Source organism: Falco rusticolus, chromosome 1 (genome assembly GCF_015220075.1).
Source record: "Falco rusticolus isolate bFalRus1 chromosome 1, bFalRus1.pri, whole genome shotgun sequence".
Taxonomy (NCBI): Eukaryota; Metazoa; Chordata; class Aves; order Falconiformes; family Falconidae; genus Falco; species Falco rusticolus.
In genome coordinates this window covers 42995486-43009904 of record NC_051187.1, presented here as the reverse complement: position 1 = coordinate 43009904, position 14419 = coordinate 42995486, and the positions used below count along the sequence as shown (strand labels likewise).

General features: G+C 37.8%; 1 protein-coding gene across 3 annotated transcripts in view; it reads right to left on the bottom strand.

Moving 5' to 3' along the window:
- The window catches only part of RIMBP2 (RIMS binding protein 2), a 161141-nt gene that overhangs the window by 142786 nt on the left and 3936 nt on the right, over positions 1-14419 (bottom strand). The gene's annotated exons all lie outside the window — the stretch shown is intronic.

The window sequence follows — 14419 nt, the reverse complement described above, 5'->3', positions numbered from 1 at the left end:
GATGCGCTAACCAGTTATTCACTGTCTGTTCTGCAGAGACTGTTGATGCCTTGCATTTGGTTGGTTTGAAGACATATCACATTTTAAATTACCCTTACATGGCTGTTGGTGAGTTCTATCAACTGTTATGTCCTTTAAATCACTTCCCCATCTCTTCAATGTAATAACAGATGTTCCCCTCTGGGTTTCCTATTAAGGTGTTAAATTTCCCTGGATGCTAAGCACCACCTCCTCCCCCCATTTCATGACTGGCTTACATTTGGCATAAGCCCTAAGCAGGTACTCTTGAACAATACAAATACTAATGCAATGTATTTGGCAGTGAGAGATTAGGAGAAACCTGGGGCTTCCAGCACAGACATATCTTTTAGTTAGGAACTTTGCATTTTAAAATAGTCAGTAATCTACACTGACAAAAATACCACAGGCACCATGTAAAGATTGCAAAAGTAAAAGGGGGTTTCCTACACAAACAGCATTCATATAGCACTTTGAAGAAAGGGTTCATCGAGAATTAACTGAATTCAGACAGCGAACAGGTCCATGAAGCACTTAGATAAGGTAAAACAGAAGCTGCCTTAGACAGACAGATGCTACCAACAAATTACACTGAAAATGAACAGCTTTATAACATTTTTGAAAACTTCTATCATCTTGACAATCTTTTGGTGTTTGAATTGGAGCACTGAGCGCTAAGTATATGCTTAACTTTCAACACTGTAAGAGGCAGAATTAGTTGTGAAATCAGACTATTACCTAGTTATTTTGTCACTGTTAGACTAGAAAGAATAAGCTCTTTTAAGTGTTCTTTCATAACATAAGCTGTCCAAACTCCTGGTTCATTCATAAGGCCCTTTCTTTTTGCTTGTTCCAGTTCATCTTTCTTGAACTTAAACCCTACACTGACACAAAATGGTAGACCTTTAACACGTATGTTCAGTATTTCACAGTATATGTAAATTGTTTAAGTTATGATGGAAATAATATGGCTTTTTTCTTGTATTTCTCTCCTTCCCTTTTAAATGTGTATGGTAATTTTAAGAGACATGCAACACAGAGAAGGATGTTGTGATAATTCCCCTGAAGGATTTACTTGACGCATGCATTATTTATGTAATAGTAGTCTATTATCAATCCAATAATGATGGATAGTGATAGTTAAATGTTCCTGTGGGACTTCACAGGCCTTATTCCATAAAGTAGATTTGATGGCACTATAAAATTCCAAATGTTATTTCTTCTCGTGCACACTTGTACTGGATTACAACAGTGGGATTCATGCACGTGAGAAAAGATTTACCACTTATCTCTAAAAGTTACACTGTACCAACCCATTGTGAAAGAAAACCTTTTCAGCCCTGAAGTTATTCCAATAAATTAAGAAATACTGATAATAGGAACAAAACAGACCTTTAAAAGCACTGCAGCTCACATTCATGCATTTATTCTTCGCAATTAATGCCAGCAATTAATGAATGTTCCAGATAATTAAAAAAAAAGAAATACACAGTGCTACATGCATCAAATCTGTATTTTTCTAAGAGCCATGACTGCTATGAAAATTCTGTCCTCCTGGAAATTATTACATACCATGAACAAAGATCATTTTTATCCTCAAGGCAAATTGGATGTCAAAGACAGTCCCATTTTGCTTACATGTGAATTTTAGTTTTGAAGGGGTAGCAGTCCACAAATTATAAGCTTACAGGAAGTTAAATTGTAGTATATTATTGAGGACAAAAGCAGGACCAATGACAAGGGGAATTGGGGAGGATACTGTCACTCATCAGTATTTAATAAAGAGTAATTTTGAACTCTGTATTAAATCAACCAAGCTATAACATACATAAAATGATTATAACATGCAAGTCTGGACAGGCACCAGGAGAACCCCTTCATACACATGGAAAATAAGTGGATGTTACCTTTTAATTCTGTAGGTTTATCATCAAGATTTCTTATTTACCTCACTCTATTTTCCATTCTGCCTTCTCACTGTGCTTTTTTTTTAAGCCTCTCCACTTCTTCCTTCTTCATTCAGTTACCTGGGAAATCCTACAGCATCTGCTGGAACTTCTACAAAGCACTAGTACACAGAACTACAAAGCAGGCAAACTAGGCTGGTCCAAACCCTAAAAGAACACCAGTGCAAGTGAACACTTTGCTCCAGGTACCTTTCTACATGTACAAAAGACCTCTCTCCTTTGCAGAGTAAAATGTATGTATTATTATTAATTTCTCTAAGGGGTTGCACGACATTATATATTTCAAACAGTAATTTCTTACAGGCGAGGGGACTAAAAACTAACCATGGCATTATAACCTCTCTAGAACCACAAATCCACTACCTCCAGTTCCTGAAAAAAAGTAAATTGAAAAATTAATCTCTGATTTTGGTTTTTCCTTATTGCAGATAAATAGTTTCTCCCTTTTAAAAAAAAAAAATCCACAAACACTATTCAAACACTAATGTACATCAAGATTCTTTTCTAACGGCCATTCTTTGGGATTGTAAGGGAAAGGGATAGAAACAGACACACTAGATCAGATTCCAGACCATGCAGTCCAGGCAAAATTGGCTATCAGATGTTTAAGAACCAGGTACAAGAAAAAACCCATGGTAAATTCCTGTAGTATAATCTCTAGTGTCCTGCAGGGTCTGGAATAAGATATAATAAATAGAAACAAAACACCAAAGCACAAAGGGCTTAACATCCCCTCCAATTCAACTACAGCCCAGTTCCATCCACACATTACAGTATATAACTCAGACATATTGGGGAAAATTTCCTGTTACTTAGTTACAGGAAATCAGAGCTGAGCAAATATCATTTTCAATAGCAGCACAATCTCCTAATGCTGTTAAATAGAATTACATTAAAAATCGACAACATTTTTTGTCTAAATGTGCCAGTAACTTTTTACCTAACAGACTAAATTTTTGTTATACAAGCCAGAATATGGGGAGGGGAAAGATGACACATCAGAAAGTGGCTAAAAATTGGGGGAAGAGGAAGGAGAAGGAGGCTTCTCCTTTGTGCTCCCTCAAATGCTCTACCACTTTGTTGTGTCCATTTGTATACTTGGACTGACAGGCCTCTGAGAAGCATTCAGTGCCTCGCTCAATGAGGCTGATACTCAAGACCTGGCTAGCAGCTCTTCTTGCAGATCAGGAATAGGATATGCTCCAGTTGTTCAGTACCACTTCTAGTGTGACCCACTTGTTGCATCAACGTTGGCAGTTATGTTTAATGAAGCGTGGGTATTTATTTATTTACAATATACAAATATTATGTTTACAGCAATGTTTACTGCTCTCTGCTCAAGGCAGCTTTTCACAAAGAATCAATAAAACCACCTGAGCTCCACAGACACAAGTGTTACACCACTGGTGTCAGCAGTACAATGACCTCATTCACCATTTGATTCTTTTATCTCTTCTCATCATAGACAGCTTTTTAAAATTGTTCTGTCTTACTTGGAGACAATTTCCATAATCCATATATCAAGAAAAAAATATTTATTTACAAAACTTAAATCATTGGATGATAGAAATATCAGCAGCTTGGAGCTCTCTAGACTTCATTTCCTTTTAACAGTATTTACTAAAATTGAATAGAAATTTTTCAAAAGGAAAGCTAGAAAGGTTGCAAGCTAAGCATAAAAAAGGTTTATGGTTTATGGTAAGTAGTACCTATCAATATCAAAGCTACAAAACTCATTTGCACCTAACAGCTGGGATCAATATCTACAAAGAAGTCACTGAACAGGGTTGCTTTACTCTGGCTACATGAGATACTTCACCTTTTGGAACTATGAGAAAAAAAAGTGTGACCTACCACCACTGTGGGAAATAAGCTTAAGTCCATTTGAGCCATGAGAGCTGTGAAGGATGCCTTCCAGATCCTCTCTCCCTTATCAACAGTGTTTATAAACATGTTACTCTTAAGTTTATAAAATCCATGCCCCGGTAGGCATCCTCAAGAAAAGACCATCACAGCTACTGCTCCCTAACACTCAAGGTACCGTGGAGCACAGATGGTTCATATAGACAGACAATGGATTATTGCTGACAGTGCAAGAAAGTTATCATCTTCTATTGTAAATCTTCATGTTTTGTACCTTCATTTGCTTGAGTCAGCCACTTGTTGCATCCTGAAACAATTCAGGACAGAACTTGCCAGACTGACAGTTCTCTTCTCTTATGACTACAGCACATTAACAGAAGAGGTCCAGATCTCGAAGAACTCATCTATGCATTTTATTAACAGAAACAACTGCCTTAATGAAGTTTCTTTTAAAATACAAAAGCATTAACTGTACCCATCTGCCCTACCACACAAACACATAAATGCTTTACAGTTGCTTCTTTGTTCTCATCGTAATTCATCAGGCAGCCAATAACCATAACACAGCAGTGTTAATTGTACCTACTTAATCTTCAAATAAGCCAAAGCTACCAAAATCGTGGGGAGTGTACAGTACATACATTTGTAGAGATGCTTTAAGACTGTTGAGCAATAGAGAGCCCTTCCAGCAATGAAACATTTGTCGCTTCAGTATAAGCAGTAGGTAAGCAGGCAGCCATCAGAGGAATAGACAAACTAACTATAGCCACCATGATTTATGATAGCAGTGATTTTTTAAAAAAATTAATAAATTCACAAACTCTTTACTATGAGTAGCACAAAAGCAGTCAGTTAATTTGAAGTGAAACAAAAGAAAGCCTGGTTTTAGATCAATACTTCCCCCTCCTCCCTTCTTACACAACATTTAATTAAGAGAAGCAATACAATGGATGACAGGTCGGACAGGACTCTGCAAACAATTTCCATAGATTTGCATTGACCCTGCTGAATGATCTGGGGCAAATAAACCTGAAGCACATTGAAAATTTCTCATCTGCAAAATGGACAGGATGATATCAACTATCATCCTTAAGCACTTCGTAAAGAGCTCTGACTGAAAATTGCTATTGCAAACTACGAGCTACACTAGAACAAAATGTACACTCACACAATCACAGATTTCAGTAAGAAATCATAAACTTGAAAATCTGACTTCATTAAAAAAAAGAACAAACCGCACACTCAAAATTTCATCCGGTTGCTCCTAGTTTCTAACTGCAACTTTTGTTGCAAGGCTACAGCAGCTCATTGCCACTGAGCCTTCCTAGCAGATAAAGCGGCAGAAAGATCTCCTGTGAGTTACTTGAGAACACACAGCATCTCAAAATGTCAGCCACAAACAAGACCCAGCCTCCAAGGCCCATATCCTGGCCAGGAAATAAAAATGAGACTTACTTTCTTCAGGACCAGAGATAGTCCATCAACAGTGGAGTGTTTCAGCTGCATTGGATAGTGTATAAATACATTTTAGGCAACAAACATGTATAACTGTATACAAAGTAGAACCAAAAGATGGTGCTAGTTTCAGAAAAAGCAAGAGGAGCTATTACTCTATGAGTGGATACATTGCTGTCATTTATAAAAGTACTCCTTTTGCAAAACAGCACCCTAATTAATTGCATGCATTAAAAATTGATCATCCCTTCAAAGCATTTTTTTAAACCTCAGTATTGATTTATGGTTTCATTTTGCATAATGCACCAGAGCCCGATTAAGATCCATAGGAGTTGAAGAGGTGGGGGGACAGACTGAGAAGTTTTCTATGTTTGTTCTGTACTCTGTTCACTTCAGAACTAAAATGAACAAACTCAGGAAAACAGAAAGGATCCTGGCATACTGCATTTAATATTCATTTGATCATTACCTGGCATGCCAGAGTGTTTAAATCCAACCCCTCCCCTCTTCTACCCTGCAGGAAAGGCAGACAGTGCAGACTGCAAAGCATTTCAGGGAAATAAGACAATTGGCCTGACAACTCAGGGCACAAAGCTTGTGCCAGAACAAACCATCCACAAGATTTCTACAGTCATTGTACATAAAAAAAACTGATCAGACCGTTAGCTTCAGACAGAGCCTTATGTCAGGCCCAGTATGACACAAGCACATTTTCCCAAACTACTTAAAGGTTATGTAATAGAGATCTGCAGAGCATTAGCAGTCACATGACACGTCCCACTAAGATTTCAAACTGCCACCTACAAAATTTAATTAGCAAGTGGTAAACAAGAGAGAAAGGAAGAAATACACTCCTGGAATTGACAGAGAATATTCTTATATTCTAAACGATATGCAGAATTGGAGGCAGGGAAGTAGGGAGAACAGGAAGGAGGATTTAACAAATAGGTGAAACTGTGACTGTCACAGAAGAGGGAAAATGCAGTTAACAGGGCAGATTCAAACAATATTGCTTGTTACAAGTGACAACTGTGAGCTTCATCTATCTGAATTCTAAGCACCATTAACTCTATTCATCTTCAGTAAAAGTTTAGCCCATTAGCACACTCCCTGAGATACTATGCTAAGCTATCCCTCCTGGTGTAAACTGGCACAGATCTTTAAAAGTCCCTGCTGATTTCTATCAGAGAAAATGTTTGAGTTGGACAATGTACTTACTAAAGATGCACTTTCCATGTCAGTGAGAAGGCACTGTGATATTCTATACAGGAGTAACAAGTAGCAATTTTCAACTATGTAAGAAGGAGGTACAGAAATATTCAGCAGGAGCTGAAATGGTGGAGCCCCAGCATAAATTCCTGATTCTGGAGGAATTTAGTCTTGATTTAGGGTTTTTCTAAGCCAACCTGAACTAGTTAACCTGGCACAAAAAGGGCTTATTCTCCTTCCAAAATCAGCACAAGGGAGTATTACTGTCATTTCCCCCCCACGTATCCAGTGTGAAAACTTAATGGAAGCTGACTATAAAAATTATTTATGCTCTCCAGCAAATAATAATAAAAAATAAATAAGTCAGTCTAGTCCCAGGGGAGGTGGAGCATGGAAGGAAAGGGGTGCATACGCTGACGGCCTGTCAGCCCACTGTGCTCAGATCAGGTCTTAAGGAAGGTATCACACTGAACAGTTTGCTAAAGGATGATCTTTAACAAAAAAAAGGAAGAAAAATTCTAATTGTCATTAGGTGAGAACAGAGAAAAGAGACTGTGCCATTCTATTATATTTGCAATACCTTCCCCTTGATTCTACACGGTACTAGCATGCACTGCTGCTTCTTGTTAATCAACATCAAACATTTGGCATAGTCGTACTTAACTGCCTTAGAAACCAAATGTTACACTGTTTGTAACAAAGAAAATAAAACTCTGTGACAATTAAAACAAATTAAAAATCAGACCTACAGTTTCACTTCCTCTGTCTGGACTTTTGCACTATAAATGTTTCTACCATACCACTGCCACTCAGGGAAATCAGGCTCTTCACTCCCAACTGAACATACCCATGACCATAATGGAAAGGTTAGCAAATCAAATGTTATTCCACAAAGCTCACAATCAGTTCATATTCTTCTGACGCTTGGAAATATTTCTTGATAAATCAGTAACATGCAGTGCAGACTGTCAAGTAATTTTTAAGTTGCATATAGAAGCCTCCATTGGGATTTAGCACCTTGATGGAGAAAACAGTCATTGGTCTGAAGATGTCATTTTCTAAGCAGATAAAAGATGTAGGATGTAGTGGAAAGGATTAATTATCATTCGTATTTACAGAAAAGAGAACAGAGCCCAAGACATACTAAGTGCTTTGCCCAAGGCCATTCAGTGAATCTGTGGCAGAGCTGGAAGTCACACTGATTTCCTTGTAAGTGCCACAAAACAAGCACAAGCCAAAGTGTTGAGCACAAACCTGTAAGCCACTAATTTCCCTCACGAAATTACCAATGACAGGTGGCTTTACAATCATACTTTACAGAATGAACATGACTAACGTTATTTAACAAGATGGTTACAGTTAGCAAAGAAACCCTCAGTGACCACATTCAAAATTCAGTGTCAACCAGCTGCTCCAGAAGGTCATTAACTGTTCTCACAAGGTACTGTTATTACTACCATTTCCCAAGAGCCCACTCTGTGCAAATAAGCCTGAAAAAAGCCCTGTTTTTCACTGGTGAACAGAAACTGGTTTCATGACATACTTCTTTGAAGAAGCTGCATTTTTCCAGCACTGTGGCTACATTCCAATTCTATTTTTAATCATGATATCGGTATATATTTTTCAATTCTAATGGCAATAAGCAAATGTTACTGTCAGCAGTGCTTCATGACAATTCCAGTCTGTGGTGGACAGTCAGCTTAGAACATCAACAGTCACAAGAAAGACATTTTCAGGTGTTTTCCAGAAAATCTTAAGTAGATTTCAGTTGCTTAGTACCATGCATGGAAAGATTTTCAAAATGATAGAGGGGAATGTTATCTGTATAGCTTGCCACTCTGTGAGAGAGCTCACTGGACATGACAAGCTAATGATGTGAAAGAAGGAAACAAAGGATTTACAAAAAAATCCACTTTAGCATGAAGCTTTTGTGAAAGACTAAATAAAAAATAAATCCCAGGAAAAAATGTTGTGACTAACATATTTCAGCTAGTCTGACATTTTTTTGTAGTAATGACAAGGGCCTATAACAATTTCAATTAAATGAAAACCAGCCTTGACTCTCAAACCATACTTCATTCAATGTAAGTACTGAAAGGACAGGACAGTGATGCATGACCGACTGGTTTCTTATTTCAGAATAAAGTCAGTGTGATTCTGGGTATCTGATTTTGATATGTGGTGGGGCATTTGACACGGATAAAGGAAACTCCTTTATATCAGAGGTTACTAATTATCCAGTGATCACAGGTGTCTTATTTCTCCTACTCCTGGCAATCCAGAAAGCCTCAGACTTTTGTAATAAGCTATTACCAGAATGAACACTGTTGTGCTTATACATTCATTTCATATTCAGTATCACACAGCTATCTAAACTACAATAAGTATATACATTAACACATATCTAAATAGAATGAGCTGACAGTGAAAAAGATACATATTTTGTATATATGCAAAAGTACATACCTAGCTTGCTGTCAGTATGAGGTTGGGCACATACAAAGATGCTTAAGATTTCTGAGCTTGTAATTGTCAGTTAACTAAAGCAGCATGCATCAGCTATTCAGATCATTTTCATGCAGAAATCTGTGGCACTGCACTGTCCCATATTTTGTTCCATTTCACTTTTCCTATCCCTAAAAACCATGTGTCATTTTAAAGCTGCAATGTGGTTACAATTCTAGAAAATTCAACATACTACATGTCTCTGAAAGGTGCTCCAGGTACACCCAAATATATAAAGTTGTATGCAATAACACTGCACCTCTGTTCACTGCCTCCAGTATACAGTCATGTTGTATGTTAGCAGGCTGGAACCCATTCAGGTATATAGCTATAAAAATCACGGTTGCTCTCTCGCCTGCAGGCAGCATGGCCACTTCACTAGTTTCATTTAGGGTAGGTCTTTTTCCTATAAAAATGGAAGCAGTATGCAACAAAGCCACTGTTCAGGACCACCAGATCTCTTTACAAAAATAATCAAGTCACCTAAAAAACACCCAGCACTGTCCTTTAAGGTCCTCGAAGTAATGCATATGTATCTCAAAGGATATCACTGTAGATACATTGTATCTACAGTGTTGAATCCTGGCTGACATCTGTAAGATTTGATCTGAATCGCCTTCCTCATTTGTCAGTAGGGTAGACTTGAAAGCCCTCCTATAATAAAAAAATTAACACCAAAAAAGCTGGAATGTAAAGTGACTACATTAAGTTTCCTATCAGTTCATGTATACTGTTATTTTTTATTGTATTGAATTTATGAAGATAGTTTAATTTGCTCTACCGCTTGGTCTGTGTTTTAATATTTCATGCTGTTTTCTGAAGGCAGCTCTTCTACCTTGCTAAGCAATAGTTCTTATTTGTATTTTGATGATGGCAATCATAGTATTCTTCCCCTCAGCATACTTGGTGCAATTAATGTTAAGATCAATAGCTTTGATTTTAAGTATTTCTTCAAAATATATCCAATCACTTAAGGAGCAGACTCTGTATTTACTAGATGCAGTGACAAGGTTCATTAATAAGTTATTCTGCTGAGTTATTTTTTATATAAACTCTGCATCACTACCTGTACTGGACAAAAAAGCCCAGTGTTTTACTGCTAAAATAACAGAGAGCAGTAGCTTAAAAAGAAATACCAAAGCCTTCATATGCATGTAGATTTTCCTCAGTTAAAACTGTACTAAGACCATGTACAACTGTAATGTCGACCATCACATTACTCTTGGAAAGACATACCTTCTCTGCCCAATGATATAAGCAATAGCCAGTCTTGAAAAGAGGTTAATAAAAAAACCTGCAGTATCCCCTGTAATACTGAGCACAGCATACTGGTATGTGCTAACTAATTAACTGGTATTTATATGCATATGCTGAAATAAAATATTATTCTTTTCCACATACATAACATACTTCCCACAAATACTGCTATGCATAGTGTGCCAACATATATGTATACAGATGCAGCTGCAGAAGATCTCTCCCTTCTACCAAAAAAGGATCAGATTTACTTGCAATTAGTTTAATTCAGCATTAGATGCCAGACAAATACCAATGTAATTTCATTAAAAATATCTCTATGGAAGACTAGCCACATTGATGACTTTGCCATGACATGACAATATACATCTGCAAAGCAAACAGATACTGTGAATCTGCACCAGGCTGGGGGGGGGGGGGGGGGGGGGGGGCGCGGCAGAGAGCTGCTAGCCAGCACGATTACTAACTTTGCCCACAAACACTAATACAGAAAAGAAACATGGCACCATCGAACCTGTCTATATACTATTTATTTTATTGGACATCTTAAAAGTGACTGGAAAATGACATCAGATTAAACATCAATAGGAGCGAGGATGGAATAATCTAGCAAGAGTTTAATCCCTTTACCTAGTGCTGATGCACAATACTAACACATTTTATTATTCCAAGCAGCACCTAGAAGAAAAGATCCAGTGAAGGGCATCACCAAATTGCAGCAGAATAATAAAGTTTGGCTGCCTCCAATAAGAGTTACTGCTGCATTACTGCTAACTAAAAAGAGGATTCTTCCACACACACACTTAGAAATCTTCAGCCCTCCCACCCTCATTTGGCCCATAAAGCATTTAACAGAAATAGCTATTTTTAGAAAGGGTGAAATCTCAGCATACCTTCAAATCAAGTGCTTCCGATGTTCAGCAAGATCATTGCCGAGAGAGAACTGCAGTCTACTGTGTCAAATTACAACCCTGTAGAGAAAGGCAGCAGCGTCGGCAGCAGCAGCATTGGTGTGTTTGCACTGCTAGTATTCAGGCTAGAAATGATTCATTAGTTGTCTGCAGGGAGGCAGGGTGAAAAAGAGAGAGCAAGCATCATCGGCCATGCAGCAGCTGCCAGAGCCTATGAAACAGCAGTGCTCACACACACATACGCACACAAAGATGGCTTTCCCTATTTGCCAGTTTCTCTTTCACATAGTATTAACCCTGACACAGCAGCAGGGAGCACGGACAGGAGCTGACAAGCAGCAAGTGGGATCGCAGCAAGGATGTGTTTCGGGAAGGGGAGTGGGGTGGGGGTGGGGGGGCGTCAAGGAGGGAGGCGGGTGCTGGGAGATTTTATTTTACCTCCAAGTAATGCTATCACAGGATCTTCTCAGTAGGTCATCTGTGGCCTACTGGCACGAACCAATGAACTGTAAATGTGAGCTGCAATTTTTTTTCACTCTCAAGCCTGCCCAATGGAAGGCTTAGAAACTCGAATACAGAAGGGTATTAAGACAGATTACCTGGAGCATCCTAACCATTCTGTCTTTCCTCTTCTCAAGAAAACTGTATACAATATATTGACACAAAATTTCCAAGTATGCAACGACCACCTCCCCAGCAGCTAGAGGGAGACACTGCAAAGGGATAGAGGGAAAGATTTTAAATAAATATTTTTTTAAAAAAATCTGGCTTTAATCTTTTCCCACCCCCTGTTTTTTCCTCCCAGCAAAGGTGATCTGAATCACAGAATCTGACCACTTTGCAAGTGCATTCACCACAATGTAAGTGAATTCTCAAGGCTGATGAAGGTTAAATTATCAAGAAAACATATAAAGTTATGTTGACTGGAACGTCTAGATTTTCCTTTCAGTATTTAACAGGGGAAGGAAGTACTGCACTCTCAGGGCACTATATATTTTACTGAATTCTGTTAAAAGTGCCTGCAGAAATACATCTTTCCATTTAATAATGTCTCCCTACATTAATTTACAGCTCCTTTTCAAATATCAGTCTTCACAGTTTTACTAACAGGAATAATGAGGAAAAGGAGGAGAATTTTCAGAAAAGTCTGGCATTAACAAAAGGAGCCAGATTTCCCCCAAAGCCTAATAGTTCTTTATGAGGTTGAAGTGCCTGGTCAGTATCCTGATCTTTAGGAACTGTCAGCATCAGATGCTTCACTGGAAGGTATTAGAAGCCATGGAAGAGGGACTCACCAGGTGATCTCTTTCTCAAGTTTTGTCTTATCTAGATTGCCAGTCCACGGTAAATTTGCACCTTGAACCATGATGCTTACTAAACAGCTAAGCAATTCTTCCGAAATGGCATTGCCTATATTTCTGATATTCTAGTTCCCAAGCATCGATCTATTTGAGCACCTTATTAAGATCGTTACCTCTAAAGCTTCCAGCAACACAGAGTACCACCACTCTCACTTGCATGAAAAGCATTTATCTTCAGAGGTCTAGAATTCAAGTATAGTGCAGAGTATCACAGTGTAGTCTTCAAAGTAACTGATTGCTTCTGAAAAATCTTTCCCTCATTATACAAATGAAACAGATAAAAATCTGATCCTTGGTTCTGTAACACTGAAAAAAACCAAAAACTGAGGAAAAGGGTTATAAACAATGTGTGGTTTCTTTCCTGAAGGTCTGTCTTGGCACATTCTAGAAAGATTACAGTTTTCTGAATGGAAAGACCAAAATCTAAAAATAAGGTATCCAAGACAACTCTTTTGTGCAAATCTGAGCCTCAAATGACCTCCCCTGAGATTACTCATCACTGTAGCGGGAACAACAAAACTCTGGTATTTTCAGAGAGAAAAGCTGTTCCTACTCAGGATCATATGTCCCTTCCCAGATTAGATTATGGCTTTAATTGTCAGGCAAGTGCACTCCTACTTCTATAACATGTTTATGGCATAAATTGTTTTCATCTTTTTTTTAAGAAAGTCTAACTTTGGCAAGTTAGATTTTTTTTTTCCCTCTCAGTTGAGCTACATGCAAGCTTCACATCCAAATGTCCCTTCTGACCATGACTATATCAGCACTTACCATACTGTGCTTCAGCAACAAATACAGATCTGTAGCACATGACACAAAGTGATACCAGAAGAATCCAGTTGACACATTTTGGAAATCTATCTTCCCTAGGCTAGAGACTACACAAACGTAACTGTTACTTTATGTGTATTTGTACAAACCAAACAAAAATTTGCTAAGCCAACTTGATACTTGAAAATAAGTCAGATCACTGTAGAATGACATTATTAATGCAGTACACTGAACCAAACCAACCCTTCTCATTCTTTTTCATAGGCAGATTCAAAACGTGGATATCCGTACGTGTGTGTGTGTACGTATTTATGTATAAAATATGTAAATTATAATGAACTTTCTGGAAATCTTGTTTTAAAATATGTAAAGTTATATGAATAAATTAAGTCACTCTGAAAAGAAAACAGCAACAAATACTTTTAATTATTGGCAGAGATTCACTGCTATGAAGATTTTAAAACATATCTTCTATGTCAAGTAAACATTTAGAAACTCGAGTCATCAAAACTTGACATATTCAACTTCTGCCACAGCTGATGAGAACTCACCTTTTACTGGAACTGTTAACAGTCACGACATTGTTAACATAAAAAGTTTATTATTAATGTGGTAGTTTATATGACCAAGTATCAGCATCAAGCATCTAGCTTGACAGCAATTTTTGCCTGTTCAGGGCAGAATGCGGCTATGCTGATGATGGACTGCTGATAACTAGGAATGCATATATAACAGTGCTGCTGAGAGAAGAAAAGGAATTACAGTTGTGTATGCCAGGCCAAGAACCACCCCCTCATAATAACACTCCACGTGTAATGATCCCACCTTCTGATAGTTTTCTTCAGAAAAAGACATAGAACAGATTTCCATATATGATAGGGGTCTATGAAATGCCATTTTAATTATGTAACCTTTCACAGGCCATAATGAATTTAATCTTCTTCCTGGTATTTCAGAATTAGATGAAACAATTATTTAAAATACATCCTAAAAGATCCTCCCAATACCCTTAGTATGGAAAATACATCTTGCAGTGCATTGCTTCAATAAAACAAGCCAAAATGATGATAAACATTTTGTTTCCTAATCCCACTTTGTACAG